The following is a 6,405-nucleotide window of genomic DNA, read 5'->3' as shown; positions in this document are numbered from 1 at the left end:
AATTCATTTTTTTTACCCTAGCTTTTCACTAATCTATTACCCAACCAAACACTTCATGTTTCCAATACTCTTACACTTACTCTATTTATCCTACCACTTCCCAACACAATTAAATTAATCAATTTATTTATTTTAATTTGATTAATTTAATCTCCATATTTTGCCTATAAATAGAGTTTTGTAAGACCATTTGGGGGGCTCTTCTTCATCTTTTCAACCTCTTCAAAACTTCATATTTTTCACTATTTTCTCTCTATCATTTTCATCTTTTGAAGAGCATGTCAAGTATGTTATTTTGTAATTTTTATTTCAATCTAGTTATGAGCTTCTAATCTTTTTTCAAGATTATTAAGATGATGATGAAGCAAAATGTAACTAGATAGTATTTTTGTTGTATGTTGATTTCTCATTTGTGCAACATTGTTTATGGATTTTTCTATCAAAGATATGCATTTTTCATCTATTATTGATTGTTAAAGCATATTACACTTAGTTCTTCATTATACAAAAATATGATATTCTTTGATTAAATCTTTTTCATTAAATTGTTCACATCTAATTCTTAGAGCATAAGTATCATATTTTGCCTAAACATAATCTCTTTGATATTTTGTAGTTTCATTAGGTTGTAACACAACTAATGCTTAGAAATTATATCTTATATAAGTGAAGAAAAATCCTACTTTTTTTAAAGTAACTTGTGCTTGAATAGAAAATGTATTTTGAAAAAATATAGTGTGATTTATTTCAACTATATCTAAACTTGGGAATCAATATACTTATAAATATTATTGAACTTGCATTTTGTGGATTCTAATATCATAATAATCTTATTTTACATATCTCATTTGTAAACCATTTTTCTACTTAATCTTAAATCTTTTTATTACTTGTCTCTTATTTTTCTAAAACAAAATCTCATCAAATATTTGGAACTAGGTTAGAATATTCTTGCTTTGTTTGAAATTGTTTCTTTTGATGTTAGTAAACTCCCATGGGTTCGACCTCGTACTTACATGAACATTATATTCCGAAACGATTCGTGCACTTGCGATTATGATTATTAAAACACCCTCTTTTGGGATCAACAAGTTTTTGGCGCCGTTTCCGGGGAGTTGCAAGAAAGAAACGATATTTCTACAAGGTAAGTAACATTCTTCTACTAGTTATTTTATTTTTATTTGCACTATCATCTTTAAAAAAAAAAGTAAAAATATATATTTATCTATAAAAAAAAAATTCGAAAAAAAGAGTAAAAATCGAAAAAGAAAAAAAAAAGAAAGTTATACATATATTTATTTATATTGTTGTATATTATATTATATATATTTCTTGGTAGTTGATGGAATTTAGTGCCTCCTGCATACTTATTAGTTGAGTGCATTTGTGCCTCCTAACGCTTTTTCTTTTTCTTTTACTTTTTATGTTTTTTTAGTTGAGTGCATTTGTGCCTCCTACATACTTGATAGTTGAGTGCAATTTTTGCCTCCTACATACTTGAACAATCTTTCTCCTCTAGTGATGGCATTAGTGCCTCCTAGCTTTTATTTTTGTTTATTATCTTAGTTGATAGCATTAGTGCCTCCTAAGTTTATTTATTATTATCATTATTATTATTAGTGTTGGTTGATGGCATTAGTGCCTCCTTGCTTTTATTTTTTGTTGATCATTTAGTTGATGACATTAGTGCCTCCTAATTTTTATATAACTATTTACTATTGCTATTGTCATTTTTTTTCTTAATTATCGCATTTAGTTAGTTGTAATTTTATTGTTTAAGAAAATACTTGAAAAAAAAAACTAAAAAAACAAAGCTTGTTCTTTCAACATAAGCAATTTTTACTTAAAGGAAATTTGGCAAAGTTCCCATCCACGCTTATTAATTAACCTCGGGGAGTTGTTATTAAGTTGTGAGTAAGTGGAATCAAATAGGCCTGGGAACAAGTTAAACCAAAAAAAAAAATATCATACAAAAAATATATATATATAAATATTATAATCTCTTTTTGTTATAAGTATGCTCTGTGGTTGCGGTTCTAACTGATCTTCCACATCAGAAATTTGTTTTCTTGTGCTTGTTTGTGTTACTTTGTGAAATTTGTGACATTGTATGCATCATTGGCATCGTAATTCAAAAAATCTTTTGGTGAAAAAATTAGTGTCTTTACGTGAAATTGAAAGTGTTTTTGAAAGTTTAAGCATAATGGAACAAGAACCTAATGTTGTGCAAGAAAAAACTCTTCTTGAATACTTTTCACCTATTTCATCTAATGCTCCATCATGCATTGTTTTGCCCACTACTAATGCCACTCATTTTGAACTTAAACCATCAATCATTCAATTGTTACCATCATTTTATGGTTTAGAAAGAGAGGATCCATACATGCATGTAAAAGACTTTTTGGAAATTCGCTCAACCTTTCGTTTTCAAAATTTTTCAGATAAGTTGGTTAAACTTAGGTTGTTTCCTTTTTCTTTAAAAGATAGAGCCAGAGCTTGGTTAAACTCACTTCCAACTGGAACCATAACTACTTAGGATCAACTTTTTAATAAATTCCTTGCTAAATTTTTCCCCATGTCCAAAACTGATAGTTTAAGAAGAGAAATCTCCAAATTTTATCAAAAAGATAACGAAGAATTTTATGAATGTTGGGAAAGATTTAAAGATTTATTATTAAAATGTCCCCACCATGGTTTTGAAAAATGGAGACTTGTAAAATATTTTTATGATGGTTTAACCCCTTCAAACCGACAAATGATTCAATCTATGCATGCTGGAAAATTTTTAAAATTGCAAGGGCAAGAGGCTTGGGACGCTCTTGAAGAATTGTCTGTTAATTCACAACAATGGAATTATTCTGAGCCTAGGTCTAGAGCCAACCCTTCACCGAAAAGAGAAGGCAAATATGAAACAAAAGAAGAAAGTGATTTAAGAACATCATTTGAAAAATTAGCAAGAAAAGTAGAAGCCTTAGTAATAAGTCAATCTATGAATTCTCATGTGCAACCTAAAAAAGATGTTTGTTCTTTATGTGCTAGTTCATGTCATAATGCTCAATCATGTCCTTCTTTTATTGAAACATTTTCTGAAGAGGCTAATGCTTTACATTCATATGGAAAACCTTCTTCTAATAGCCCATTTTCCAACACATACAATCCAAATTGGAGAAACCATCCTAATTTTTCATGGAGACAAAACCAACCAAAGATGAATCAAGGAAACCAATTCAACATGCCAAATCCAAATCATGCCCAACCAAGTCAACCTTACCCTACACAAAAAAAACCTTCCTTAGAAGACACCTTACAACAATTCATGCAATCCACCCAAAAAATCTTACAAAATCAGTCTCAATCCATTGCTAAACTCGAGACACAATTGGGTCAACTCACTAATGCTGTAACCGAGAGAGAAAAAGGAAGATTTCCTAGCCAACCCATCCCAAATCCTAAAGGCCAATATTAAATAGGAGCTCCTAGTCATAAAGAAGAAGCTAAGTCTATTTCAACTCTTAGGTCCGGAAAACAAATTGTCAAACCTGATTACATACCTCAAGTTGAAAGAGACCAAAGCCAACCTCAAAGTTCCAACACAAATGACCTTTCAAAAGATGATGCTCAAATTCTTCCTTCCATCCCACAAGCTCATTTTCCACAAAGATTAATTCCACTCAAGAAAGGCAACCAATATAGTGACATCTTAGAAGTTTTCAAACAAGTAAGCATCAACATTCCTTTCTTAGATGCCATTAAACAAATTCTTGCCTATTCTAAATTCTTAAAAGACCTTTGCACTGTTAAAAGAAACACAAATGTTCCAAAAAAGGCATTTTTAACTGAACAAGTTAGCTCCATAATTCAATATAAAAGCCTTGTGAAATATAAAGATCCCGGTTGTCCAAAAATTTCATGCATCATTGGCGATCATTTTATTAACAAAGCTTTACTTGATTTAGGAGCTAGTGTGAATTTATTGCCTTATTCTGTGTTCAAGCAACTTGGTCTAGGAGAATTGAAACCAACTTCTATAACACTTCAATTAGCCGATTGTTCAGTGAAAATCCCTAGAGGTATTGCAGAAGATGTTTTAATTAAAGTGGATAAATTCTATTTCCCCGTGGACTTTATTGTTCTTGACACTCAACCTGTTGAAAATTCTCATGCTCAAATACCCATCATTCTTGGTAGACCTTTTTTAGCTACATCTAATGCAATTATCAACTGTCGTAATGGTGTATTGAAATTATCTTTTGGAAACATGACTGTTGAATTAAATGTTTTTAATGTTGCTAAATCTGTTGAGTGTGAGGAAGTGCATGAAGTTAACATGATAGAGAGTATGTGTGAAGATGATGGAAGTGACTTACTTGATTTTTGTAAAAAATACTTTGGTATGAACTTGCATAATGATGATTTTAATGATGATGTGAATTCTTTGTTAGAGTCTATACCCTTAAATGAAACCAAAGTTGAACCCTGTTATCCAAAAAATTGGCATTGATGACGTGGCAAGTGATTCCTGGACATGTGGCTGACATTTGGAGGAACTCTGCTAGGGTATCGACCAGAAGGCATATTGTAAGCTGTAGGCGGCCAGGTCTTTCCTGCGACCAGTCTGATCGATGGTTCCGCATTCAACATGATGTTACAATAAAGATCTTTGTAAATCCCGAAATTAACTCACACAATCTCCTGAGTATCCGATTATTCAGGAGAGAATATCTATAACAATCTCATGTAATCCCCCTTGAGCCTATAAATAGAGAAAGATAGCTGAAGGAAGGGACTTTTGGCTTTCGAATTATTTGATACTAGAGTAATTCTACTTGAAATATTGTGTTGTTCTTCAGAGGTTAGTGAAACTCATTGGACCCTAGTTCTTTGATCACTCCTTTGATTCTCATGTCAATAACAATCTAAGTGGACGTAGGTTATTACCAGATCCTGGGGCCAAATCACTATAAAACATCGTGTTCTTATTATTTTTGTCATTCGATTCTTTTCAACGCATTCATTCACATCAAGCATATTCTGACTCCGTGTCAGTTGACCAAAATCTGGGTCAACATTCTGGTGCTTTCGTTGAGAGCTTGATTAGTCACCGTTGAGAAAATCAATGGCAAAAGCCGCAAAGAGAACTGGACAGGCGGCCGTCGCTGCACCGTCAAACCCGCCACCTCCTCCTCCTGCAAGCGTGGCTGAGGATGAGCCGCATTTAGACTTTGAGAAGGAAGAAATGAATGATGCGAAGCCATGGAAGCCCTTGAGGCAGGCGGAGATGGATCGCCGCCAGAGCGAAGCCATGGCAGACCTCGAGGCAGCCTTGCAATTGGCTAGGAATCAGGCTGCAGCTGTCTCGCAGCCTGATCAACCAGCAAATGGGCCTCCCCACAGGGGCCCCAATCCTAGCCCGCCTATCCAACTCTCGAGCCCGCAAAGGCCCGAGCAGCCTCAGGTGACCCATGACGATGTCCCGCTGGACTCTGAGGCACAGCCTCCATCCCAGGCTGGTCGCGGCAATCCCCCGCAACAGAGGCAGAATAGGACCGAGCATCAGCCTCGCAGTCCTAGACGCCATGGGGGTGATGAGACAAACCTACCGAATAGAGGTCAGTACCCTCCTGGTAACAGGAGGAACTTGGAGTTAGGCTCTGCGGTCCGGGGTCCCCCACGGCATGATAATGCACGGGGACACAACGACCAACGCAGGCCACACTCTAACGCTCGAGACGTTTCAGCCAGGGATGGAAATCGAGGGAACAGTCGATCCCACCATAGCGAATCGAGGTTCAGAGATGGCCATGGGTATAATGAGGCCGACTCAGGCAAGGGAAATGCTGGGTCGGAGAAATGAAGAAAGAGGTAGAGGCGGGAGCCAGGTACCTCAAGATGACCAACCCAATAGACGGGATGCTGGAGGGCAGCCCAGGCAAAATAATGTCTTCAACCGGCTCGGGGGTAGCGAGCATCGGAAAAGAGACGAGGATTTGCGAGACGTACTTAACGATCGCCGCGAGCGGCATGGCAAGAACGTCCCCCCAGCAACAGAGGCCACATTGATTCCTGTCGCTGTACAAGCCTAGATAGATGCCCTCAACCAGGCGGTGCAACAACTGGCGGGGGAAGGACATCTTACTGTTATCCAGATTTCCGGATAGCGTTTAGATTGATGACCTCGGGGAAGCAGAATTATCGATGTCTTTCACGGTAGGTGACCAGAGCTCGCGGATGAACAGAAAGGCTTCGCCTCTCCCGTTTAGTGTCCGGATTACTCTTCCAAGCAAACACAATACGGAAACTCGTCAACTCTCCCGGACTCCCGAAGGGGTGTCCTTCGGGGAAGCTCCTTCCAGGAGAAGCTCTTCGAGTGGTCTCCGCGGAAGCAGTTCCATGCCTCGCACGGAA

The 6,405-nt window shown here is 36.7% G+C and overlaps 1 non-coding gene across 1 annotated transcript; it reads right to left on the bottom strand.

Annotated features, from left to right (window-relative positions):
• Positions 1-2,590: 2,590 nt before the first annotated feature.
• Positions 2,591-2,697, bottom strand: LOC133828055 (small nucleolar RNA R71). Its single transcript, XR_009890700.1, has one exon. It is a non-coding gene; the product is annotated as a small nucleolar RNA R71 (small nucleolar RNA).
• Positions 2,698-6,405: the final 3,708 nt, after the last annotated feature.

This window comes from Humulus lupulus, chromosome 3 (genome assembly GCF_963169125.1).
Source record: "Humulus lupulus chromosome 3, drHumLupu1.1, whole genome shotgun sequence".
In the NCBI taxonomy this organism is placed as follows: domain Eukaryota; kingdom Viridiplantae; phylum Streptophyta; class Magnoliopsida; order Rosales; family Cannabaceae; genus Humulus; species Humulus lupulus.
This window is presented reverse-complemented; position numbering and strand designations above follow the sequence as displayed.